This window comes from Neofelis nebulosa, chromosome 1, assembly GCF_028018385.1.
Source record: "Neofelis nebulosa isolate mNeoNeb1 chromosome 1, mNeoNeb1.pri, whole genome shotgun sequence".
NCBI classification, from domain to species: Eukaryota; Metazoa; Chordata; class Mammalia; order Carnivora; family Felidae; genus Neofelis; species Neofelis nebulosa.
In genome coordinates, this window is record NC_080782.1 from 33,024,152 (window position 1) to 33,051,986 (window position 27,835).

Below are 27,835 nucleotides of genomic sequence, written 5' to 3' on the forward strand. Positions count from 1 at the left end.
TATTTTTTTAAATTTAGGTACCATTTGGAAATTAAAAGAGGAAAGTTACTTTTAAATAACCCTTATATAGGGGCACCCTTGGTGGCTCAGTCAGTTAAATATCCAACTCTTTATTTCAGCTCAGGTCATGTTCCCAAGGTCATGGGATCCAGCCCCTTGTCAGGCTCCATGATGAGTGTGGAGCCTGCTTAAGATTCTCTCTCTCTCTCTCTCTCTCTCTCTCTCTCTCTCTCTCTCTCAAAAAAAAATTAAAATTAAAATTAAAAATAACACTTGGATAAAACAAAAAACCATTACAACTACAGAACATTTGGAAAATAACAAAAATGAGAATGCTACATATAAAAAGTTGGAAAATACTGCTATAAAGTCAAAGAAAGTTACTTTTAAAAAAATTTTTTTAATGTTTATTTATTTTTGACAGAGAGAGAGAGACAGAGCATGAGCGGGGGAGGGGCAGAGAGAGAAAGGAAGACACAGAATCAGAAGCAGGCTCCAGGCTCTGAGCTGTCAGCACAGAGCCTGAGGCAGGGCTCAGACCCACAAACCCTGAGATCAAGACCTGAGCCAAAGTCAGATGCCCAACCGACTGAGCCACCCAGCACCCCAATAAATAAATTTTTAAAAAGAAAAGGAAAAAGAAAAAAGATCAAACAACAAAAAATGAAAAGTATTTTAATTTGGGAAAAAAGTAAAAGATTAATAATTATAGGATGGGGCGCCTGAATGGCTCAAATGGTTAAGCTTCCTACTTTGGCTCAGGTCAGGATCTCATGGATTGTGAATTCAAGCCCCGCACTGGGCTCTGTGCTGACAATTGGGAGCCTGGAGCCTACTTCAGATTCTGTCTACCTCTCTCTCTGCCCCTTCCCAACTCACACTCTGTCTCTCTCAAAAATAAATAAACATTTAAAAACAATTTTTTAAATAAATAACCATAGGATAAATTGGGGAAAGTTGCCAAAAGAAAATCCATCAAAAGATAGTGTATGGCCCACATTCATGCAAATGGATGGGTAATGTTTCTGTTCTTTCAAGTAACGAATAATTTCTTTTCTAGTTAAGTTGTTAAAAAGTAAAGAAAAAAGATGAGATGCCTCATAATTAATTTAGTCAATCTAAAATAATCCTTATACAGAAATCTGACATAGCAGATAAAAGAAACCCAAAACCCATCTAACTTAAAAATATTAATATAAGATTTATAAATATTAGCAAAAATAAACCTTTTAATGTAATATAAACATTGAAAAAAGAAAAAAAGACCCCATAGTCAGTGCCAGTAGAAAACATTCCAAGAATTCTAGGTGGATGCTTCTTTAATACATAAAAGAAAATCTTTACTGCAATTTATCAGATCAGGAAACCAGGAGATAAAGCAACCATCTCAACAGATGCTGGAACAACATTTGTAAATAATTAAACATTCATTCTTGGTAATCTGCAGAAATATTAATAAAATAGAGAAAAATGTTCCCAATCCAACAACCAACAATTTCATGCTTACTGTCAAAACATAAGAAAATTTTCCATTGACAAGTGTGCCTGAAGGCACAATTATTTATCACTGTTCTGGTAGTCTGACCAAAACTAATAACATAAAATAAATTATAAATTTAAAAGCAGCAGAGACAGAATCATTACTATTATTTATGTGTAGTGTGGGGGTTTTTTTTGTCTGTAAAACCCAAGAGAATCAATTCAAAATATTTTAGATGAGCTAATTATTTGAAAATCCATTGGTTAAATGTATGTTTAACTATTGTTTGCCCAGAGGAGTTCACTAAGATTGTACATTCCACTTCCTAAGGTTAAGGTTTTCTATACCAAAGCAGTAAATAGAACATATGACCTATTTTTCTCTTCCCCTTGGATGAAGGGGCAGTTTGATGAGACTATAGCTCCAATTTTTTCTTTTAATTTTCCTCACTTTCAAACTCAATGGAGGAACTCAGAATCCACTGTCAAAGTTTTGAGTCTCCTGAGAAAATCCCACCTTAAATGGCATCATATAACAGTTGCCATATACATTTATTCAGTCAACAGAGTATGTTCTAAGTCCTAGAGCATGGTGATATGCACTAAATGTTTATATACAGATGAATCTGATCTCATCCCTGTAGCATGAGTACGTAGCATGAGTACATCCCAGAGGAACCTACACTGTTGTTAGTAGGGGTGGCCACTCACAGCTACTTTGAAAAGTCCAATGTGGCCAGCAACACCTTTTATGATGATCCCCAAGGGTGTGCAGGTGCTTGCACAGGCTGCCTCATCCTTCACTTTGCTATTTGTACAGAGGGCACCAGGCCGGGAATCTATTGAGAAAGGGTTCTTCAGAGTACCGTCACCAAGCTTAGGCTTTAAATTGTCCAGCACATGAGTGTCTTCCCTGAATTCATGATAACCATAACTGACTTGCAGGTGATGGTAACCTCTAGCCACATACTTATAAGGTTGTGTTGTTTTCTGGGGTTTGGTCTTTTTTGTTGTTTTGGTTTTTTGGTTTGGGGGTTTCTGATATGCTGATAGAATCCAATCAGCACTTCCCACATTTGTTTGATTTGCCTTTTCTTCTTTCAAAATCATTCCTATACTGCATACAGCCCTAAATTTTATTCGTTTTCTCCTTCTTTAAAAAAAAATTAGCTCTACCTTGATTTCTACTTTCATTTCTAGTGTCAATGCACATCCCTACGTACAGGCACTCTATTTTTCTTACTGCTTTTGCTCTATTGGTTCATGACATAATTAACGATATTTATAAAATATGGCAAATAATCAGGGGTCTCTGAACTGGGTTTCAAGTAGCCCTGAGTTACATAACAGAGTAGGCAAGCATGGGTAATTGCCAAGCAATGAATTTCCAGATCCTCAGCTGCATTCTTAGACGACAGCTACAGCAGAGATACCTTGCTGAACATTTCCTTCCACAACCATACAATGACAATCCACATGCATATTTTACTTGGGCACCAAGTCTTCTGACAATTGTCACTCATCAACCACTTCTCTGATTTCTCATTCATTCTTATCATATACCTGGTAGATTTACATTAATGAGAATATGGTGTGATTAATATACCTTTTATACATTTAGTATCCTCCACAGTTTTGGCTGTTGAATCCCACTGAATCCTCTCCCATTCTAATAATCAGTAATACTCAGATGCAGGTAATGAGCTGATGTACCTCATTATGAGCCTTTAGGAGGGTTCGGTTCAAGACGGCTATGTAAGAGGATCCTGAATGGCCCTCTTCCTATTAATACACCAAATCTACAGCTACACGTGGAACAATGTCCTCTGAAAAAAAACAAAACAAAACAAAACCTAAAAACTGACTTGTTTTGTTTGCAGTGAGCCAAAGAGAGAAGACCCACACCAAAGTGGGTTGGAAAGCCTGGGTCACAACCTTGTCATAAACACCATTCTACTTGGGGCAACCCAGTCCGGAGGGAACTCAAAACCTGGTGCTTCTCCTTGAGGAGTGAAGAGTTTGAAGCCCACACGGGCATCCTGACTTTTAAGATCTGCACCTGAAAGGAGTCCCCAAAGCATACAGCTTAGACAACTAAAAGGGCTGGCGCGCTAGGACTCACCCGGCCCTGGGTTCCACGTAGGAGCCGCCCATGGAGGGGAGTCAGGATTTTGTGCAGGAGAGGCTCACTTGCTGGTCTTGGAGCTCTGGCCTGAGAGACAGGCATCTGATTTACACACATTTTGAGGCCCGTAGGGGAGCTCTCCGGAGGGCGACGGGCAGCCGCGATCGTCACGCTCGCTCTCCCTCTGCCAGCTCCAGGGCAGCGCCAGTACTTCCCAGAAGGGAGCTTTTACGACACTGCAGCCCCAGGTTTTGCGACCGCGCACGGAGGACACCTCTCCACTAGCGGCGGGCCTGGCTTCCGCTTGTGGTCCCGTGGGACTATATGTGTTCGCACGAGCCTTTCTCCTATGAAGTCTACTTTTATGTTTGTGAATATATAATTCTATAACTGTAAAGTAAGCTACTTTGTGTCATAATGGCAATAAAGTTAAATTTATTCAGAATAAAATTTTTATTACTTCGAGACTTATCACAGAAAAATGCTAATTTCACATCTCAATTTATTTGCACAATTTTTGCAAAGTATACAGGACCAGTGTAAGCCATTCAAGCATTAAAAAATTACAGTAGAGGGGTGCGTGGGTGGCTTAGTAGGTTAACTATTGGACTTGGGCTCAAGTCATGAAATGGTTCATGGGTTCAGAGGCCCGTGTGGGGCTCTGTGCTGACAGCTCAGAGCCTGGAGCCTGCTTGGGATTCTTTGTCTCCCTCTCTCTCTCTGCCCCTCCCCTGCTCTCTCTCTGTCTCTCTCTCTCTCTTTTAAAAATACATAAACATTTAAACATTGATTACATTAGATTAAAAATATACAGGGGGAGGTGAGATGGAAATGAATTCAAAAGGAGAAGAAATGGTATAAAATTTGACTATTAAAATGACCTTCACATATTTTTAAGTGAGACATTATAGCTATTGATTGTTATTGTGTTAGGATTCCACTGGAAAATGTTTAAGGTGATTTAATCGTTTGTTTTGATGTTAATATTGGCAACTGGGCAGAAATTACACTACTTTCAACAACTTCGAGTAAAATATTTTAGCTATAAATGTGGAAGAAATACATAGATTTTTCGGTATTATTTTAATGGACGTGCAAGCAAAAGTTTGAAGTCCTCTATGTAGACCATAGAAGGCTAATGGGTAGGTACTCCAGCTAGCACTCATTGGTACCAACTTAGCTAACATGCTTTTTGCTCTGAGGCTCTGGTTCATCCCTAAATTCATCATCTGGGGCACCTCGGTAGCCTGCATTAAATTTCCCAGAAATCTAGTCCAGATAGCTCAGCACCAAACCCAGGCTAATTCCTTTGCATGGCCATTCCCCTAACACAAGTGGGGAAAATAACAGACCTGTAGGCTCCTCCTGCTGGTTTCCAATGTTAGGGTCTCCTGAAAATACTACACTGATCAAAAAGAAGACACAGAAACACAGAGCCAGATTAATAATTCTCTATTTCTCTAATTCTATAATGATACGGTTTCCACAGTACTTTCAATCTATATTATCAAACACAATACTTAACCTGATGGCACTTTGCGTCAGTCCTGTGCCAAGCACACCTTGCCTTCCACCCTCGGGCTTGACAGCCCAGAGTGAGACGCTACAGGAACCTGTTTCATGCTAAACCTCATACAAGCCAGAAGGGCAGATAATTTGTCCCATGAGGTGAACCTTTGACAAATAGGGGGTGCGAGCTGATGGATAAGTGTTTCCCCCTCTTTTCCTCAGGAGAGATTGTCCTGAGATGCATTTCACAAGGTTTCTAGGATAATCCCATGAAGTGGTGACCATCCTGATAATACTTCTTTGTAGAGGTTCTCCCTCTTTCTCTCTTTGCTGCCCTGAAATTCTGTTCTTTGGAAATATACTCCCCAGTAAAGTAATCTGCATATTTGGTCTAAGGATACAAAATCAGACAGGGAGAATTTATTGACAAAAGGAACCAGTGTTAATATGCTGCTAAGATGCTTTCTTGGAGCTTAGACATGATGGGTCCATTGTAAATGAAGTGGACCATGCCAAAACTTTCTTAGCGTAATACTAAGATAGGGATCAGAAGACTCAGGGAGGTTGGAATATTAAAGTGGAATTATTATGTAAGAATCCAACTCATGTCTATGTTTCCTACGAGGGCACAGAGGATACAGAATGCATAGGTAGGGCATGACAGAGATCTTTAAGAAATATCACGAAGAAACTCAGTGAAGGATGTCCTCTGACATATAGTATTGACAGTAGAACATGGCACCATATAGCTGTGTTCCCTACTGTCAAGGGGATGAATACTCCAGATTAACAGGAATCAGTTACTGACATTTAATTGTTAAAAGCAAGTCACAGTAATTGGCTGATTTACTGACAGAATGATAGAAATAATACATTCTGGGTCAGATCCCATTTGCACCAGCACATTATATGAAAAGGCAGCCCAGACTCCCATGTCACAGACCTTGGTCATACTAACACCAATCCCTCAACTTACATATACAGTCCCATGGGGAAGGAAGAGGTGGCCCCTTCTGACCAAATGGCAGAGGAGGAAAAACAGTCCTGGTGTACAGAGAAACCAGTTCAAGGTTGGTGCTGGCAAAAAACGGACTTCTGTTGTAACACAGTCCTACTCAGGAGTGGTCCTAGTGGGCAATGATAAATCTTCCCAGTAAGCACTTCTGCAAGCAGTCTGTTTGGTTAGTTATTTTGTATGAAGAGAGAAGTGGTCCAAGATACAAATATACATGGATTTATGAGCAGATGAATGGCTTGGATGGTTGTTAGAGGTCAGGAAGTAATTGTACTAAAAGACTGGGGAACCAAAAAAAAACAAAAAAAAACCTGGTAAAGACGTATATGGATGGCCCATGGGAGATGGCCAAGGCAGGCAGATTTCCTTGTTTCACAATACCCTCCTCCACCCATTGCAACCAAAACTAGGCACTCAGGATGACCTGTTCAGTAAACATCAGCAGGCCTCTTTCCTCGGTCAAGCCAGTACTGATGTGATAGGCCAGTACTGATAGGCCAGTCCAAGCCAGTGCTGATGTGATGAGAAGTAGCAGAATTTTGTCCTTTCCAGAATTCACATCTACTTTCAGAAGAGTTTGTCTTTCCTGTCCTAAGTGCCTCTTGCAATAGTACCATCTGAGAGTGACAGAATGCCTGATCTATCACATGGTATCACATACAACCCTGCCTTAGGTCAAGGGGCCTGTTTTATTGCAAAGTACGTGTGACAGTGGGCACAAGACCACAGAATCCCTTGGCCCTTACCACGCACTGAACTAGAAGCAGCAGACCCAATAAGAGTGGGGGTCTTGTCAGAGACTCTGCTAAGGCACCAACTTGAGGCAAACACTGTGCAGGATTGAGACACTGACCTCCATGATGTGATGTATGTACTGAGTTAACAGCTGAAAAATGATGCTATCTCCTCAACAGCTGCAATATATCAGTCTCAGGACCAAGGAGTTGAAATGAGATTGGCTCTTCTCACAATCAGCCCCAGGGTTCCATTTGTGGAATTTGTGCCTCTTGCCTCTCACACTGGGGCTTCTCTTTTGATGACAAAGCGAGAGACGCTATGGGAACCTAACTCAGAAGTGCCGGAGAGTTATTCCTTGTGGGGCAAACCTCTGACCAATAGGGATGGGAGCTAATGGAAAAACATTTCCCCTAAAGTGCATTTCATGCTGTTCCTCATAAGCTTCCTTGGGATTGAACAACCCGTTTCTCCATGTTTCCAACTTGGTTAACACTTCCTAGTTTGGGCTCTCCTTCCTTCTTTGCTCCACTTGTCCTTTCCCTCACTCCTATACCCTGCAATAACACTCCCCAGTAAAGTACTGCCCAGAAGTACTCAGACTCCGCTTTCTGGAAAAATCTAAGTAGGAGAGGTCCTGTACTAATAGTTTGCTGGAAAAAACTAAATTTGCTCCAAAACGTAGTTAGCCTCTCCTTTGCTAAAAACCAGGCTTCCGGCAATTTTATGTCTTTATATCCTTCTTGTCAGCAAACTTTAAAGATAAATTCTCTCAAATTCAAACTCCTGTCTCCAATAGGTGCTTCCTTACATGTGGATCTATTCTCTTCTTTCTATAAATGAATACCACTGCTCTAGCTCAGGCCTTCAGTATCTCTCACTACAACAGGCTTCCTCCAGTGTTAACTTCCTTATGTCAGTCTCTCACTGCCACGAGAGTAAGCTATCTCAATGGCAAATCTGACCTTGTCTCCTGCTTAAAATTCTTCAGTGGCTCTTCATTACCTAAAAGATGACCCTCACGTTCCTTACCCTCTTTTGCAAGGCTTTCTGGGATCCAACCTCTGCTGACCTTTCTAACCTCATTTTCTGCCACTCCTTGGCAGTTCTGGCCTCACTACTTACTATCTTTCCCCCTCCTACACTGGCTTTGCAGACCTCCCGGCTGGAATGACCTCTTTTCCCCATTTTCCACTACCCTTCACCCCTGCCTATCTACCTGAATAAGCGTTACTCTCCCGTTACATTTCAGACTGTAAGTGTCCAACTGCAAGAAGCCTCACATAGCTTCCTCTTCCCAAACTGGACCCCACAGTACCCTGTGCGCATCTCCCCTGCACTAACTACTGGATATTTTAAGTATCAAGTCACCATCTGTTTGCTTCTAATGGCAAGTATCATGTCATAGGCATCCATATATCCCCGGTGCATGGCTTGTTACATGTGTCATAACCTACAGTGAATAAATTTTTTGAGAAAGTAAATTAAAGGAGAAAAGAATACTTAACTCTAACAAATTAAATTAAAGGAGAAAAGAACACTTAACTCTAACAAATCTAGAAATATAAACAGAACTGCTTTTGACAAATCCCACATTATTTAAGCTTCTTTGTTAGGGTAGACAGATCACCCCTGCAATCATATGTCTGACTCCCTACCCGTGTGATACTCAAACACCTGTTGCCGAGTGATTAAACTGCTCTGACGCAAGCATCGTCCTGGCCTGAGGCCTAGTACTCTAAGGTGTCCTGGTTACCCACCGCCCTCTGAGTCAGTGTGGTACACTTCTCACTGATGGTCCACGGCACCACAGATCCCAACCTACTGGGTTATAGTTCTCCATGTCCCTGGTATTAGTTACTGACTTCTTTTTCATGTCTCTGCTTGATATTCTAGTTCCTCCAAAGTCCAGGTATTCCTCCGTTTACCCTCATCTTTGGGAGGCTAGGTCTCTGCTCCCTGCTGGCTGCCTTCCAACTGTATCTGGGTTAACTGCCCGACCTCTGAATCTCTATGAGTCACCTGCTCCAGATTTTGTGCTTGACTTGGACCAAAGGTAGATGTACGCTATCTGTCCTTCCTCCCCGTTGGCCTGGCATCCAGTTCTGAACCTTCCTTCAGACTCATTTCATGTCAGTTTGCCTGGACTTACAATCCTGAACTTTACCTGACCATTCTCATCCTCCTCTCGGAACCCAGACAGGACATCCCCAAATTATTAAGCTTTTGTATAAATCCATATTTTATTATATTGACCTTGCTCAAAGTGAGTTATATTTTTAATACAAAGCAGAAAAAAAAGGTTTACAAATAAATTCAGAGGAAATAACTCTCTCTGAATGGACTCAACAATTCAGAACATTGTGCGAGATGATTTAGAGGAGTGGTTCCCAAGTAAGCCTGGCTCTCGTAGAGACCCACTGGTGTGAACAAATTTTCTGACATCAAGCTTTTATGGAGTCATCAGAAAGTATACACATACATGATCGCCCCTTCTTACTTTATCAGCTTCCTTCTAACTACCTGTCTTAAATTATTTCATTACCAAGACTGACTTAGCTTATCCAAATACCCTAAAATGCAAACCATTTTTGTTTCCCCCAAAATCTCTGGAATAATACTGATAGGAAAAGGAGGTTGAAACTTTGTCCTAAATAAGACTTTGGCATTATTTATATATTCATATGTTCATATGTTCATATGTTTCCTTTATGTTCAGAATGAATTTGTTGGTGTCTCCCCAATTTGTCTGCATCCTTCCTTCAAGTAATAAATGCCTCCCCAGGTTAGCAAGGCCGACTTATCTTGCCCGGGATACTATTAGGTACATCGTGTACAGCCATCCTGATTTTATGGATATCATGGAATTTGGCGATCTGCTCCAAGATCTCCTTACCTACTTCTCTTTTTAATTCCCTGCAAAACGAAACCTGGTATTAATATGGATGCCCACACTATTTTCTCATTAGTCATTTCTAAATCACAACAGGAAAACAGTCAATGAGGTCATCTTTGGGTCTTTGGCTATCTTTTTAAAGAAACACTTTTCCCTTCATTTCCCTGGTATTATTTAGTTGTTTTAAAGTCTACCAGTCACTGAAGTGTTTAATCTGCAGCTTTTCTCAGAAAAGAATCGTGTTTTGCTGAGTAAAGTGCAGTGTGCTGCATTCTCTATGCGGAAGATGAGCTATTGATCTTTCTCTAATGATGTTTGATTTGGGGGCATATATTACTGTTGAATTACTTTGTCTTTTTGAATTGAACACCTTACAAATGGATTCGAGATGGCCCTTTATGGATTAAAATACTTCTCAACAGTACATTATCTATAACAACAAAATAAATCACCAGTATATGAGTAAAATATTGACTATATCTTTCTTCTCCCCATTGATTTGAACTTGACATCTAGTATTTCAGTTTTTACGTAGTGAGATGGCATTATATCCACACTGATGACAGCCTAGAAATGTTGCCAATTCATAAAAAGTATTCTTTGTTTCAGGTAAAACTGGTCTGAAAACGAAAGCTAATGTGGCATTTTCAAAGTAATTTGGTGTCAATAGCCTGTCATGGACTTTTTCATGAACTCAGAACAATCTCATTGGAAAAGTATCTATTTCATGAGCTGTGGCAAATAGCTGAGAAAAAGGATTTCAGCCTGGCTCTAAGCATTAGTTCTTGATTCAACCGAAAAGAGGAAACATCCAGAAAATTCCTTGCAGCCAGTGAAGAAAAGTGCTTTTTGAACTCATGTCCTCCCACTTAAACTACAACAAATTCCTTTTCATACTGTAATGGTAGTTCAGTGTCCTGGAAACAATAGCAGTTACCATGCTCATCAGATCATCACCACCAGCACTGTCGTGGTGATACTGAGAGCTATTGATTTTTCACAATTTTTTGGATAAATTGATACTGAGATACTGAGATACTGAGCACGAAGTGAGAAGAGCAGAGCTGATCCAAGATCCCATTTTTTGACTTTTGATCTGCTGCTTTTTCCCGGCTATTATCATCAAGAACAGGATATAAAGTGCTATTATGGGGATAGATCTACATTTTAAGAGGGCAAAAGAAAATGTCACTATTGGTTTTTTAAAAGAAAATGTCGCCGGGGAAGAAAAATAAGACATGGATTTAAACCCCTATTAGATCCTTTAAAGTGCTAGACACGTCAGGTTAAATTATACTCTTCGGAACAAGCTTTTGTGGTGTTGACATGATTTCCCCTACGTTACAGAGGAGGAATTGGGCTCTGAACACGAAAGCAATATGCCCACTCAGGTGAGACCTATGAGGCGGAAATGAATGCCACATTCAACTGAGGCAACAATTGTTGGTTCCCGTACAGATGTCAGTGGTTCTCAGACTTAGCCTCACGCTGCTGTCACCGAAGGATCTTTGCTTGGGCACCACGCAAGGTCAGATGAACATCTGTTACATGAGTACTTTTAAAAAGTACTTTTTAAAGGGAGCCATACATGAATACTTTTAAAAAGCTTCTCATTTTAAGGGTGCCTGGGTGGCTCAGTTTGTTAAGCATCTGACTGGCTCAGGTCATGATCTCACAGTTCACTAGTTTGAGCCCCACGTCAGGCTCTGTGCTGACAGCTCAGAGCCTGGAGCCTGCTTCGGATTCTGTGTCTCCCTCTTTCTCTGCCTCTCCCAGCTTGTGCTCTGTCTCTGGCTCTCTCGAAAATAAATAACCATTAAAAAAAATTATTAAAAAAAAATAAAAAGCTTCCTGTATTAAAATCGTCTTAAAAATTTGTCAAAAAAGGGTTGGGGGGGGGGTCGCCTGGCTGGCTCAGTCAGTAAGAGCATGCAACTCTTGATCTTGGGGTTGTAAGTTTGAGCCCCACATTGGATGTAGAGATTACTAAGAAAACTTGAAAAAATTGTTAAAAATAAATAAAATTTTAAAAAAAGCTTTCTGTGTAATCACAGTGTCTAGCCAAGGTTGGAGATACTGTGCTAGTAGAAGGCTACCTAAATGCCATGAACTAATAGGCAGTTTAAGGCCACCTGTCCAGGACACAAAGTAACCAATATTTCTGATACCTATTGATAGAGTTCCTGTAAGTGGCAAATATTTTTGGCCAGAAGCATAACTGCAGATGATTCCTTTCAGCATGCTTATAAGCTAATTCATAGCCCAAAAAGGAAGTTGAAAAACAATGATAAGTAGAAATAACTTCCTGACAAAAACTTACAATTGTTTTTTGTTAATTGAGTTAATTGAGGCCTAAGAATTCACTTGAAAGGCCACTGCAAGAAAACAGATTTTAAAATTTGCCCCTTCCCGTGGCAATAAGGCCTCTCTACTTTTCAGAATAATTCAGTATCTAAAGCTTTAAGAAATGTAGAGGATAAGATTAAGAGAGAGGTCAAACTGGAGTCTTGTAACAAGCATGTAGAGCTTGAAGACTGGGAATGAAAACATCACCGAGAGAGGACAACCAGAGGGGCACCTGGGTGGCTGGGTCATTTAAGCGTCCGGACTCTTGATTTCAGCTCAGGTCACGATCTCACCGTTCAGGAGTTTGAGCCCCGCATTAGGCTCTGCACTGATGGTGTGGAGCCTGCTTGGGATTCTCTCTCCCTTTCTCTGCCCCTTCCCTGCTCGCTCCTTTTCTCTCTCTCTCAAAATAAATAAACTTAAAAAAATGTTTTTTAAAAAAAGGAAGAGAGAGAGAGGGCAACCACAAAAGAGAACGCGGCCTGGGATGGAACTTTAAGGGCCTCAAGACGCTCTTGCGAAGGAGCGAAGGAGCGGCAGGAAGATAGAAAGACAACAGGACAATATAAGGACTCGAAGGGAAGAGAGGAAAAGCTTTCCAGAGGTGAGGAGTGCTCATCTGATCAATCACTGCTGAGAAACCAGGGAGGATGAAAAGAAAAAAGTTGCCTGCTCTAGTTGGCAGTATGGGTGTCACCAGGGACAGTGATGCTTGTCGCTGTCCACTTCATTCCAAAAGCACAAGTACACCTCGCTTGTGCTCTGCCAAGAAATTATACCTCCTGTTGTGTTTGATGGTAACTTGGAAATAACCTGGAAATCCTTTCTTGGATCAATTTTACAACTCACAATTTTAAGTTCCATTTAAGCCTCAGTGCTTTGGGGCTGTGGGGAGAAGGAGAACAGAGTTTGAAAAGCTAAACTAGAGAAAATACATATTTAACCTTAAAAATCTATCTCACCAGTTTTGTTTTGTTTTGTTTTTTAATGTTTATTTTTGTGAGAGAGAGAGAGACAGACAGAGCACAAGTGGGGTAGGGGCAGAGACAGAAGGAGACACAGAATCCGAAGCAGGCTCTAGGATCTGAGCTGTCAGCACAGAGCCCGATGCGGGACTTGAACTCACTTACTGTGAGATCATGACCTGAGCAAAGTCGGACGCACAACCGACCAAGCCACCCAGGCGCCCCTATCTCAACAGTTTTAAGGAAAATAATCAGCAATATAATTCTAGTTATTTCTCTTGACTCATAAAAATTTATAATAAAATGTGCTTTAAATTTTTTACATTTCTTCACACCAAGTGTCTCTAAATGACAAGATGTTCTTTAGAAAATTGTGGTTGAAGGTATATATATTTTTTACTTTATTTATTTTGAGAGAGAGGGAGCACGTGTGTGTGCACACACGTGGGAAGGGGTGGGGGGGGGAGAGAGAGAGTCAGAGAACCCAAGTAGGCTCTGTGCTGTAAGCACAGAACCCAACACGGCTGGATCTCAACAAACTGTGAGATCACGACCTGAGCCGAAATCAAGAGTCGGATGCTTAACTGACTGAGCCACCCAGACGCCCCTGAAGGTATATTTTTAAAAGCGTGGGTTTGGCACAAAGAATAAACTGGATGGTTGCCAGAGTTAGGGGAGAGGTGGGAGGATGGTCAAAATGGGTGAAAGGGAGTGGGAGATACAGGTTTCCAGTTACATGGTAGCTATACTTGTGAGTACAGCATAATATTAACCGTTGAAACTATGTTGTACCTGAAGCTAACATAAAATTGTGTTTCAACTACAGTCAAATAAAATAAAATTATTTTTAAGTGAAAGGAATAAAACAGTTTGCTGAGAAAGAGATTGAATCATCTCACATAGACCAATGAAAGGTTACTGTTTGGGGAATACTGTTCTAGTCTTCATCTCCACAGAAGGTAAGACAGGGCTCAAAGTAAGGTAAGAGAAATAGAAATTATCTCTAATGAAGAAATTCTGACCAGGTGGTAAGGCATATGTTACAGGCTGAATTGTGCCTCTCCCCACCAAAAAAATAAATAAAATTCAAATGTTGAAGCCCTAACCCTTTCATACCTCAGAATGGGACTGTATTTGGAGATAGGGTCTTGGAATCTTTTTTTTTTTAAGTTTATTTATTAGGGGGTTGGTGAGAAAACTTGCACATGAGTGGGGGAGGGGGAGAGAGAGAGAGAGAGAGAGAGAGAGAGAGAGAATCCCAAGTAGGCTCTACTCTGTCAGCACAGAGTCTGAGGAGGGGATCAATCCCACGACTGCAAGATCATTACTTGAGCCAAAATCAAGGGTCCAATGCCTAACCGACTGAACCACCCAGGCACCTGCTCAAGATAGGGTCCTTAAAGAGGTGATTAAGTTAAATGAGGTCATTAGGCTGGACCCTAATCCAATATGATTGATTGGTGTACATAACTAAAAGAGGAGATAGATTAAGACACAAAGAGACATCAACAATGCACATGCACAGAGAAAAAGTCATACGAGGACACAGCAAGAACACGGCCACGTACAAGCCAAGCAGAGAGGCTCTAGAAGAAACGAACCCTGTCAACACCTTGATCTCAGACTTGTAGCCTCCAGAACTGTGAGGAAATACATTTATGTTGTTTAAACCACCAAGGCTGTGATATTTTGTTACGGCAGCTGATGGGGTTCAGGACATGCTACTCCAAATGTGGTACCTTGGCATATTAAATATTTTAAGGTGAAGACATTTTGAAAAAAAATGGCAGAAGCAGGAAGGTCACTCAGGTCCTAAAACCCTCAGGTGAGAGGTGCCTCCCTATACCTGGAAGAAAGGAGCATCCTTATCTTTGAAGACAAAGGGACACTGAAAGGAATCCAAATAGGTTTGCTAAGTTTCCCCCAGAGTACGACACTTACCTCATACTCTTTAACCTATCATATTTCTCTACAACTGTCCATCCTTCATCAAACCACCATAGCAATATTCAACTCTGTTTTTTCAGGTCTTCATTTCCTTGTGAAGGCTCCTGTGCCATATAAAACTTGTATTAAATCAATATGTATCCTTTTCTCCTGTTTAAAAAAAGTGTGGCTTTGGGACCTTTATTTACTAATTTTTAAAAAGTAGAGAGAGTCATACTATATGATTTCAACTATGAGACATTCTGGTGAGTAAATAGTAAAAAGCTAATGGCTGCTAGGGTATTCAGAGGGAGAAGAGAAGGACTGAATATTGATGCACCTGGGGATCTGGTCAGGCAGTAAAACTATTCTAACACTGTAACGGTAGATACGTGACATTATGAGTTTGTCAAAACCCATAGAACTTTATAGAACAAAGAATAAACTTTAGTGTATATAAAATTTTTTAAAAATCATTTAGAAGATTTGGAGGTATCAGGAAAGAATCAGACCATGACAAGAAAATCTAACTGTATTACAAATGTATGAAACAACCTCACTGGAAGGGAGTCAAGGGGAAGAAGTGCTGACTTAAGTAAATATAGAAATGAGTGGAGTCTATAAGACTAAAGGCAAAACAAATGGCTTATAAGCACTGTAAGTGACAAAGTTATTTCCCATAGGAGTATAAGAGTAAGGGATAATCATTCAGATACTGCCATACATGTGTACTGTAATGGAACAATAAATAAATGGATGAATAGTGGGAACCAGGTTTCCCAATGTTGGTGTGGGAAGTTTTGGAAGAGCAAGAGGAAGAGCCTAGAATGATCTCTTTAATAACTGGTTAGAACTGGAGATACCAGAGGCACCTGGGTGGCTCAGTCAGTTAAGCGTCTGACTCTTGATCTTGGCTCAGGTCACGATCTCACCGTTGGTGAGTTCAAGCCCTGAGTCAGGCTCTGCTGCTAACAGCATGGAGCCTGCCTGGGATTCTCTCTTTCTCCTCTCTCTGCCCCTCCCCCACTTGCGTGCGTGCTCTCTCTCTCTTTCTCTCTCTCTCTTAAATTAATTAATTAAAAGAAAAAAAAAGAATTGGAGATACCAGCATGCACTCATGTTTAGCTTAATACAGACACATAATGGTTACACATAGAAAGTTACAGATGTTATAAATATGCACAATATATAATATATAAACACACACACACACACACACACACAAACACACACACACACAAGCATATCTTTCCTTACTCCATTGGCAGAGAAGACCTAAAAGTAACAATACACCAGTAATGAAAAGCACAACTAGCACCAAAATTACAGTGGAGAAATCTAACCTACATTACCTCAGCCAGATGATCAAGGTCAGTATCAATAGTGATAAATCATGTTGATAGTATGGACCTTTGATATAATATGATTTAAAAATTGGTTTTATCTCTGTGACCTTCCTCCCAAAACCCACAACTCCAATCTAATCACAAGAAAAACATCACACAAATCCAACAGATGGCATTCTATGAAATACCTGACCAGTATTCCGAAAAACTAGCAAGGTGTTCAAAAACAAAGACAGCTGAGGCTGTCATAGCCAAGAACTGCTTATGGAAACATGACAACTAAATGCAATGTGGTATCCTCGATGAGATTCTGGTACAGAAAAAGGACGTAAGATAAAAACTAAGGAAATTTAAATAAACTATGAACTTTAATTAATAACAATGCATCAATATTAGTTCATTAATTATAACAGATACACTATATTAATGTAAGATGTCAAGATGAGAAACTGAGTGTGGGGTGTATGGGTGCTCTCTGTACTATCTTCCCAATATTTTTATAAGACTAAAATTATTCTAAAATAAGAAATCTATTTTTAAAAAAGCAAAAAGAGTATCTTATAGAATCATTCAAAGCAACACCAATTTGAATGCCATAGCTGGATAATCATGTAATAAAATAATTCATCTTTTTTTTTTAAATAAGCCATCTTCTTAAGAGAGAACACCTATTTATAACATAATGTCAATAGCAATCAGATAATTCTGTTTATTAAGTTGCTATGTCTGAGTGTCTTTTGGGATTCTTGGACTCAATTTCAATGTGTGTGAGGGGGATTCCCTTCACACCAACAAACAATTCTCGGACACCATTGGTGTTCTCTGACACCATCTAGCCAGAGACAGCATTAGGTTCTACAAGTTAAGAGTTCAGTCCTTCAAGAGTGCCACCCTCAACTTCAGATGCCAGTTGCAAGCTGAGGCTGCTATCTGTACTTCTGACAAACCAGCTGTAAATTACAGGTTCCCAAGTCTCACTCCCTTGGGTTGGAAATATTTGCTAGAGCAGCTCACAGACTCGGAAAAACATTTTACTTACTAGATTTCCTGTTTATCATAAGAAGATATAACTGAAGAACAACCAGACGGAAGAGCTGCACGGGACAAGGCTTGGGGAAAGAGCTCCCATGCTCTATCCAAGACACCATTCTTCCAGCACTTCCATGCATTCACCAACCCAGAAGCTCTCCAAACCCTGTCCTGGTGGTTTTCCTGAAGACTTCATTATATAGGCATGGTTGATCAAATCATTGGCCTTTGATGATGAATTCAACCTCCAGGGCTTCTCCCCTCCCCAGAGGTTGGGGAGTTGCCTGCAAGTCCCAACCGGATCCTAAGGTTGGTTCTCCTGGAAAGCACCCCCCAGCCTTAGGTGCTTTCCAGAGGTCGTCTCATTAACATGACATAAGACACCTTTGTCATTCTCAACACTTAGGAAATTCCAAGGGTTTGGGGAACTGTGAGCCAGGGACTGCGGAGAAAGACTAAATATATATGAGAGATACAGTAGTCCTCTTTTATTCGAGGGGATACATTCCAAGACCCCTAGTGGATGCCTAAAACTGCAGATAGTACAGAATCCTATATATACTATGTTTTTTCTTATATATACATATCTATGATAAAGCTTAATTTATACAATAGGCACACAAAGAGATTAGCAACAACAATAAAATAGAACAATTATAACAATATACTCTGATAAAAGTTACATGAATGTGGTTTCTCTCTCTCAAAATTTCTTATTGTACTGTACTCACCCTTATTCTTGGGATGATGTGAGATGATAAAATGCCTACATGATGAGGTGAGGTGAAGGATGTAGGCATTGTGATGTAGCCTTAGGCTCCCGTTGACCTTCTGATAACGTCAGAAGGGGGATCACCTGCTTCTGGACCGAGGTTGACCTCAGGTAATGAACTGCAGAAAGCGAAACTGCAGAAAGGGGGAACTACTGTACATTTTGGGCATCTAAACAGCCAACTATGTATTTCTTATAAATCACAGTATCACAGAGTGTGTCCTCCCAAAATTCATATGTCGAATTCTTACCCCCAAAGGTGATGGTATTAGGAGGTAGAGCCTTTGGAAGGTGATTAGTGCCTTATAACAAAGGCTCCAGGAGCCCCTTCTGCCACTAGAGGATATAAGAAGTTATAACCTGAAAGCGAACCCTCACCCGACACGCTGGCACCGTGATTTTGGACTGCCATCCTCTAGAACTGTGAGACATGAGTTTCCGTTATCCATAAGCTACTCAGTGTGTGGCATTTTGCTACAGCAGCCCAAATGGACAAGACATAAGCATTGCAAAATTATTATCTTACTCGATGCTCACCACACCTCTGAGAAGAATGAAAAAAAAGAGGGAAAAAAAAAAGCAGTCCTGGTTTGTATTTATTGAAAAACATAAGAGATAATAAAATGCAAAATTTTTAATCAAAATGCACATGAAATGAATAAAGCCAAGACCATGGAAAATGCACCATACAATTAAGTAGGCATATTTCTTAACATTTGTGAGGTAACTTGGATGCATTTCTCCTTGGTGAAACGTGGTGCCTCTTTACGGGGCATTCTCATTATCTAGCCTTTCCTGTGTCTATACATCTCTATGTGGACACCCATAGGTAATGCTAATACACTGAGTCCTACTTCCCGAATGACCTTGATTGTAGCTTCCCAAATCTGAAAACAAAAATTTAAATAAGTTTCATTAAATTGAATATTTATGCCTTATATACCACACAATAAGTTCTATTTTTTTTAAGTTTAAAATTCAAATAAATGTTTGTAGATTCTAAGATATCTGGAATACGTAACAATAAAAATTCCAAAAATCCAATAACTTCTTGACTGCTTAAGAAGCTAAAATTCAAGAAGCTTTTACTCAGGAAATACCTTGCGGATCAACTCAGTTTAGGGATGTCCACAAAGCACCTGAAATTGGCCACTGCGTCCATTAGCTGCTTTGTGTCTGACCTATGGCTTGAGGGAGCGGCTCAGGTTCCTGAGCAGACCAGGGTTTTGTCCTCCTCTGCCACATGGATCCTGCAGAACTCAGTGGTAGGACAGCCCTCTCTTGGTTCTGCATGGGACAAGATGAGGACTCTACCAAAACCTTAATATCATCATAAAACAGAGAAGCCAGCATTCCCAATCCTAAAATGGTATCTTATTTCGCTGGAATTTTAATTACCTTTTAACAATTAACTCCTGAAAACTTGTTCGAATTTTACAGACTTGAAATTTTAGACAGCTACATTTATGGCTTGGCTTAGAGATGCATAAAATGGAATATATTTTCCAGAGTATCTTCCTTCCCAAATTCTCTTGAAACTAAAAGACTGTATGTACCCTGTCTCAGACAGCAAATTATCCAGGACTAGGATGTTAGTGAGAGACTTATCTTTACAAATATCTTACCTACTTCGCTTTTCCTTCGGCTGTGGGGGAAAAGGTGTCCAGACGGAGTTGTTACTTGCTGAGCTCCCTCTTCATGACAGGCATTGTGCTAGATGTTAAATATACATTATATCATTTAGTCTGCTCAATAACTTCATGCAGAATTCACTATTTTCCCATTGTAATCAAAGCAAACTAAATTCCAAAAGGTTAACTAAATAGCTGAGACATGCTGGAAGTAAAGTCTTCATGGAGACTTGAACTCAGAGCTGAGACTCAAAGGCCATGTTCTCCCTCCAACACCACCCACAGCTCAAAGAGGTAGATAGACTGTGAAGCCAAGAAGTCTACTGCAAACCTTTTATCAACCTTGAATTAAATATAGCATTTCATTCCATTATAAATATGGACCAGTAGTCACTAATAGCCACAGGTATTCAGGTATTTGTAACTTCACCTCCAAAGAAACCTCAAATATTTTAATATCACAGTATAGTTGTTGTAGGTATCTTAAAATATTATTTGTATTCATCACTACTATGAAGTTATGAAACCATTATGTCTGTGCACTAGATCTTGTTTTTAATTCATTACTAAAGCATATATCACAAATTTTCAAAAACTTTGATTAATGTCTTCCAGTAGTATTGGTTTTCTTTGAAGTTTTTTAAGTGTTTGATTTTATGTATTAAAAATGCTATTTTCAGGGTGCCTGGGTGGCTCAGTTAGTTAAGCATCCATCTCTGGATTTTGGCTCAGGTCATATCTCACGATCATGAGATGGAGTTTGGCAACCAGCTCCACACTAGGCATGGAGCCTGCTTAAGATCCTCTCCCTCTCCCTTTCTCTCTGCCCTTCTCCCTTCTGCTCAGGTACACGTGCACACTCTCTCACCCTCTCAAAAAAAAAAAAGTACTACTCTATACAGGGGCCCATAGACTTCACAAGACTGCCCAAAAGTTCACAGCACTACTAAGATTAAAATACCTACCCAGGGCCATATAATTAGAAATATTTGAAGAAGCAATGACATACAAATTGGTTTTGTTTATTGTATTTTGATTGAACTAAGACAATTCTACTAATCAATAATCCCCAATCTGGGCATCACATACTTCTCAAGTAATTTCTCATAATACATACTCTTTTCGTTAACTTAGCAAGTCAGCCATTCACACTTGCATCACCAGAAGAAATTCAATTGTTCTCTGCTACTCCACCTGTTCCTAGATATCTCACCTTACACAGGGCAGGTCTGCGATAGGATGTCAGGGGCACCAGGAAAGAGTTTGTTTCTTCTACCTTCCTCCTCTACCAGATTCATGCTAATTATGGATGCTTGTAATTTCTTTATGAATTTAGGGTTTAGGAGGGCCCCTTCAAAAAGTTTTGTATCATTATTAGGGATAAGAGTTAATAGTCAAGTGCCCTCTCGAAGGGGGATGATGATTAACATTCACACAGAGGTATAAAAAGCACACACTTTCTCCAAGGAAAATTAGAAAAAAATTATGTTTATTTTAGAGAGAGAGAGAGAGAGAGTGTGTGAACAGGGGAGGGGGAGAGAGAGAGAGGGAGACACAGAATCTGAAGCAGGCTCCAGGCTCTGAAATGTCAGCACAGGGCTCAACGCAGGGCTCGAACTCAAGAACCATGAGATCATGACCTGAGCTGAATTGGATGCTTAACAGACTAAGCCACCCAGGCTCACCTCCAAGAAATATTTAAATAGGAGAACTGTGCAATAAGAAAGAAGCATTGAGAAGGGAGGGAAAAGAGCACAGCAAGAGAAATAGGGCACCAAAGTCTCTCTCACAACTTTGCCCTAAACTTTGATGATTCACTTCAATTCTAGTTATTACAATTTCCAGTTCCTCGGTTTCCCATTTGCCAAGCAGGAGTGGTAATATGTGCTTGCCACTCATGTACTGGCTGTGTAGGGACGGCTACCACCCTTCTGGGCATCAAATGCTTTGCATTCAGTCAAGCAAATGTCACATGCCACAGTCAGTGCTGGAAAAACCATCTCTTCTTTATGATGGATGTCACCATGGCCTGTCCTTTCCTGCTAATAATGTAGTCCTTCGGTCTCTAGGCTTCCCACAACACAGGAAGACTGCAATTACACGTGTTTTTAGGCTGACTCATTTTCTAATGGTAACAATCAGTATTTAAGCTAATTAGGAAGATTCTTTTGATGTTCTTTATTTCATTCACAATTAGTCTCCTGCTCTTACGTGTGTGTGTGTGTGTGTGTGTGTGTGTGTGTGTGTGTGTGTGTGTTTAAATAAACTCCCAGCCAGTAGTGGGAGGAGAAAGAATCATTTCACTGTTCTCAATTTCTATCTGGTTTCAGAGAATTGCTCACCATCTGGCTATTTCTCACTTGAGGCACCTAAAGAGAGTTTGAGTTACTCTGAGCTGCCTCTGAATCCAGGTCCGGATGGGTACTTGATCTGAGAAAGGTCAAAAGTCCCAGAATGTTCTCTCTTTCTTTTGAGTCAATTCCCTGTTTCCGCCAAGTCCCTATCAAAATTCAAGTGGAACTTCCAGACTCTAGCGCTGGGCACAGATGACTTTAGCCATTAGCCAACTTCAGAGAGCAAGACCCTAAGAGAATGGACAAAGAGATGGGTAAAATTAGATGGGATGCAAAGTTTGCAGATTCTACTAGAGAAGGGTGAGGTAAAGGGTGCTCTTCAGGAAAGAGATAGGAGGACCCTACAGAGGTCTACAAAGGAGATGAGCCCTCCCAAAGAAAGTCTTTAGCACTTTAATTAACCACTGGCTTTTTAATCAAATGACTACTGTTCCATGGCTTGAAACAAGGGAACTTTGAACACTAGTCTCTAGGTGAATTTTTTTTTTTTTTTGATGGGCCACAGAGGTGGTTGAGTCAGTTAAGCATCTGACTTCAGCTTAGGTCATGATCTCGTGGTTTGTGGGTTTGAGCCCTGCATTGGGCTCTGTGCTGACAGCTCAGAGCTTGGAGCCTGCTTCGGATTCTGTGTCTCCCCCTCTCTCTCTCTCTCTGTCCCTCCCTGCTTGTGTTCTGTCTCTCTCTCAAAAATAAATAAACATTAAAAAAAAAACAGGTCACAGAGGCAAAATTAGGGCCTGTCAATGTCAGCCTGGACAAGGAGGGTGGTTCTGGTCAGTGGCAAAACCGAAGATCAGACTATTCATAGGTTCTCCGGGACGGCCTGTGAATAGAATTCATTCAGCCATTCAGTTGACATGTAAGGCAAATGTATTCAAGCTACAGAGAACCCTAAGGCGTGATCCTTCTCCTGAAGGTGCTCACCATCTGGCATGGGAATGAAATGCTTGGACCACTCACAGACACTGACAGAGCTTGGGTTAGTCTCTGTGAGTGAGATGTCACAGAGCATGGCAGATGATGCTCACCAAAAGCACACCTCTGAGCTCTGAGCAGGAAGCTCCATTTTCATTTAAAGTAACACCACAGATGGAAATCACTATCTTGTGTGTGCGGATGTGGCTAACAAAAATAAATAAATAAATATATAAAAAATCTCCTTTTCATTGCCTGTATGTGAAGACTGAAATTTGGTTTGCAGGTGCAAAAATTGCTTGCTGTTTCAGATGTCTGGGGGTTCCAGTTCACATTCTGAGCTGGGCTCCTAACTTGTTCACACAAAACTGTCAACTTTTGGGGTGCCTGGGTGGCTCAGTTAAGTGTCAGAATTTAGCTCAGGTCGTGGTCTCACGGTTCGTGAGTTCAAACCCTGCATTGGGCTCTGTGCTGACAACTCAGAGCTTGGAGCCTACTTCGGATTCTGTGTCTCCCTCTCTCTCTGCCCCTCCCCAGCTCACACTCTGTCTGTCTGTCTGTCTCTCTCTCTCTCAAAAATAAATAAACATTAAAACAATTTTTTCAAACGTCAATTTTCTAGGCAACTGTTGCGGCCCATCTTTACTTACCCCTGGGAATGCCTAAAGTCAATAACCCAGGTCTATCATTTAAAATTATGGGTCAAACTGAGAAACAGACTCTTTAAAAAAAAAAGTTTATTTGTTTTGAGAGAGAGAGCACAAGGGCGGGGAGGGGGGGCAGGGAGGGAGGAACAGAGAGAGAGGGAGAGAGAACCCCACGTAGGTTCTGCACCGCACTGTCAGTGCAGAGCCTGATGTAGGGCTCGAACCCACCAACTGTGAGATCATGACCTGAGCCAAAATCAAGAGTCAGATGAAACCAACTGAGCCACCCAGGCGCCCCTCAAGAAACAGACTGTTAACTATCGAGAACAAACTAATGGTTGCCAGAGGGGAGGTGGGTGAGGATATGCGTAAAATAGGTGATGACAATTAATTTTTTTAAATGTTTTTTTTGAGAATGAGAGAGAATTTAATGAATTTTTGAGAGAGAGAGAGAGAAGGCATGAGTAGGGGAGGTGCAGTGACAGAGGGAGACACAGAATCGAAAGCAGGTTCCAGGCTCTGAGCCAGCACAGAGTCCAATGCAGGGCTCAAACTCCTGAACCCTGAGATCACGTCCTGAGCCAAAGTCAGACGCTTTACCGACTGAGCCACCCAGGCGGCCCCGGTGATGACGATTAAAGAGTGCACTCGTTGTGATGAGCACTGGGCATTGTATGCAAGTGTTGAATCACTTAAATTGTACACCTGAAATTAATATTCACCATATGTGAACTACTGGAATTTAAATAAAAACTTATAAAGTAAAAAATAAAATTATGAGCCAAGATGTATTTTTTTTAACATGTGGGATTTTTTTGTTTGTTTTGATTTGTTTTAATTCTCTGCCTGGCTTTTATGTAGGCTCCTTCTTTCTCGACGTCCAGCTTTTCAGTTACACTGCTTCACCTCTCACTCTACTAGCACACAGTGTCACACACTGTTCCAGCATGAACACCCCCCACCTTCCCCACCCCCACGTTGCTGAAGCTGTGACCATCCCCCTGGCGGCAGCATGCCCTTCTCTCTCAGAGCTTCAAGCCACAGAGCTATCACCTCCCCGAACAGAATTATCTTCTTTCTCTTCTTTGCCTGGTGAAATCCTATTCATCCTTCACATCCCAGCTGAGGCATGACTGCCACCGTGACACCTCGGTCACTAAATGTCATTCCTCCTTGATGTTACCACATCTGCCCCCACCTCCATTGCAGCGCTAACATAGCACCCAGCTGTTTCTTTATGTGATTATCCGTCCAAAGAGGAAGTTATTTTTCAAGCATTTAGGATGGTTCCTGACAAAGAAATCACTGATGGATTAATGAAGCAATTAATAGCCTACTCCTCTGATAGAACTGTTTTTCAGAAAGCACCAATTGAGTAGTCAGATGACCTAAACTTGCCATTTTAAGCCATCCTTGTAGCTCAGCGATGAAGCTGATGTAAAGGATAAAAGTCTGGATGCGTATCTGTTACTTGAAGAAGCCTCAGAGGTCGTAGAAAAAATAAGACAGCTTCTCCTCTACAGACCTCCAATTTGCTCTATAACCTGATTTAATCAAGGTCACGCACTCAGTCTAGAAGACAGAGCGAGCCACCCTGCACTGGATTCAGTTCAATGAGAGCAGCATGCAGGGACTGCCCTCATCACCTCTAACCTGCACCAATCATTACCCAGAGGCAAGAGAGAAACTCAAGTCTTCATTGGTCCTTGGCAAACACTACTGAACACTCCAAATAACCCCACCCTGCATTCAATCATTAACTGGTGAAGTCCTAAGCACTGACACTTGGAAAGGGTCTAGCAATCACCTCTTCTGACTTACCCCCAAAGGAGGAACCTTCTCTATTACATTTGAAGCAAATGGTCACCAATATCTGCTTAAATACATCTACAGCCAGGAAGCTCCTTACTCTGTGAGGTATCTATGAACCTCTGCTGAGCAACTATACAGATTAATGAGCAAATACACATAAAGCACATAGTACCCAGCACAAAGTAATTGTTCAAACAATTTGAGTTACTGACATTTTTAATCATTATCAACTTTCAAATTCTTGGGTTTTTTTGGCTGACAATTCCTTCTTTTTTTTTAAGTTTTTTAATTTATTTTGAGAGAGAGAGAAAGAGGGTGAGTGGGGGAGGGGCCAAGAGAGAAGAGAGAGAATCCCAAGCAGGCTCCATGCTGTCAGTGCAGAGCCTGACGTGGGGCTCGATCCCACAAACTGTGAGATCATGACCTGAGCTGAAATCAAGTCGGATGCTTAGCTGACTGAGCCACTCAGGCACCCTGACAATTCCTTCTTTTAATATAAACAATGTACAAGTGAGCAAAACGTTATGTCTAGTACACTTTGGTTTATACAAAATATAAAGAATCCTACACATATGTATGATGATGTGTATGAGTTTGTGTAACTATGCTTACAAAGCTTCTTGAAGGACTCCCTAGCTGCCACTGCAGATGATGCCCACCGTGAGAATGCGAATGCCCATGCCAAAGATGTGGTCTGTAGTCCTTTGATGCCAGAAAGCTCCTGGGCTCTGTGCCATAGGTGAGATGAAAAGCCCTCCACCCACTCTTAGGCTGTACAATATCACTTGGAGCTGGAAGCAATATGCTATATCCAGAGCCCTACAAAATCCATCATTCATCTAAGCCAATCCAAGATGCTGGGTAGGGTGTCATCTTCCCATCTCCAACCTTTCCAAAGCTCAGCTACTAACTTCACTTGGAAAAAATGAGTACACACAAAATATTTTCACAAGAGTAAGTAACTATTTCTGTATCAGTAAATTTAGAAATTACCTAAAGGGCATGGTGTCTTCAGAGATCCAGCTCTGACTAGAACATAAACACCTTCCAACAATGTGATGTAGAGCAGTTTAGCTACTGAGAGCTATGGCTGTCAAACATACACTTTTCTAATTATGAGCAAAGCTCTGTAATTATAAAGCCAACTACCCCAGTCCTGTAGTTTCCCTAACTAAAGAACTCTTTCTGCTGAAGGTGTGTTCGAGTCTCCAGCTCATGCAGATACACTTGCAGCTTTGAAATGACAGGTTGCTTTTGCCCTCACCTTCTACCATTGCCATTCAGGTTTCAAAGATCTAAACCCTAAGACAGAAGAGTCACGTTTCAGTCAGAACTTATATCCTGGGTATTCATGTTCTCTTCCCCAGGAATTTCTGCAAGAAGCCTGCGAATGAAATCTTAGCTTGGCTACCCAGTCATCTCATACGTATTCATTAGTTCATCATATAACATTTTGAGTACTTGTTTTACATAAGCCATAATATACCCTTCACTATTGCCTCTCCTGGATATATTTCAACTCATGGAATACAGAAATGTGGAAAATCATGCACAGTTCCCCTCCCACCAACTTCATTAACATTCTGTTTTGCTTATTTTTAATTATCATAAATTTTTTTTTTCTGAATTTAAGATAGAAATAAATGCAAAGGCCAAATAACAGTATGTTACTGTTATTTAAGAGAAAAAGACTATACATAAATATATGCTCATAGAGACATGAAATATTTCTAGAAGAAACTGATGTTCGTGATGCCTCTGAGGAGAGAAGGTAGGTAGCTTAGCGATAAGGTAAAATCCTAGGTGATGAGACAAAAACAACGTAAAATCCTGCTTCTGTCCTGGGATCCTGAAGAAGCAAATTTTGAAAAGCAAATACATGCTTACCATTTTATGTTCTTCTACGCTTTTTCAATCTTGAACGATGTTCATGTGTTGAGAATTCAGAAAAATCATAAATATTGCACAATACTGACCTAATCTTAGTAAATTTATAATTAACTTTTGAATAAAAAATTCTGAGGTCAGCTCTTAGTTGACCTAGAGATTCTTAGATTTTTTTTTTGTCTCCTATCATTAACAAAAACCCCCAAGCCCTATCTCCCAACTCACCAAAGAAATTACCAATTCCTCACTTATGGTAAATAAGTAAGTATATTACTTTCCTATTGACAATATAAAAAATTACCACAAACTTCATGTCTTAAAACAACACAAATTTATTTTCTTATAGTCCTGGAGGTCAGAAGTCTGGCATGGGTCTCACAGAGCTAAAATCAAAATGTAGGAGGGCTGCAATTCTTTCTTGAGGTTATAGAAGAAGGATCCATTTC

The 27,835-nt window shown here is 40.6% G+C and overlaps 1 long non-coding RNA gene across 1 annotated transcript in view; it reads right to left on the reverse strand.

The window, feature by feature from the left end:
* Positions 1 to 27,383, reverse strand: part of LOC131505120 (uncharacterized) — a 67,937-nt gene extending 40,554 nt beyond the window's left edge. Inside the window, exons 1-3 of the long non-coding RNA XR_009258279.1 lie at positions 22,117 to 27,383; positions 19,769 to 19,856; positions 18,103 to 19,030 (exon numbers count right to left, since the gene is read on the reverse strand). This is a non-coding gene — a long non-coding RNA (uncharacterized LOC131505120). The remainder of the gene's footprint in view (positions 1 to 18,102; positions 19,031 to 19,768; positions 19,857 to 22,116) is intronic.
* Between the last annotated feature and the right edge of the window lie 452 nt (positions 27,384 to 27,835).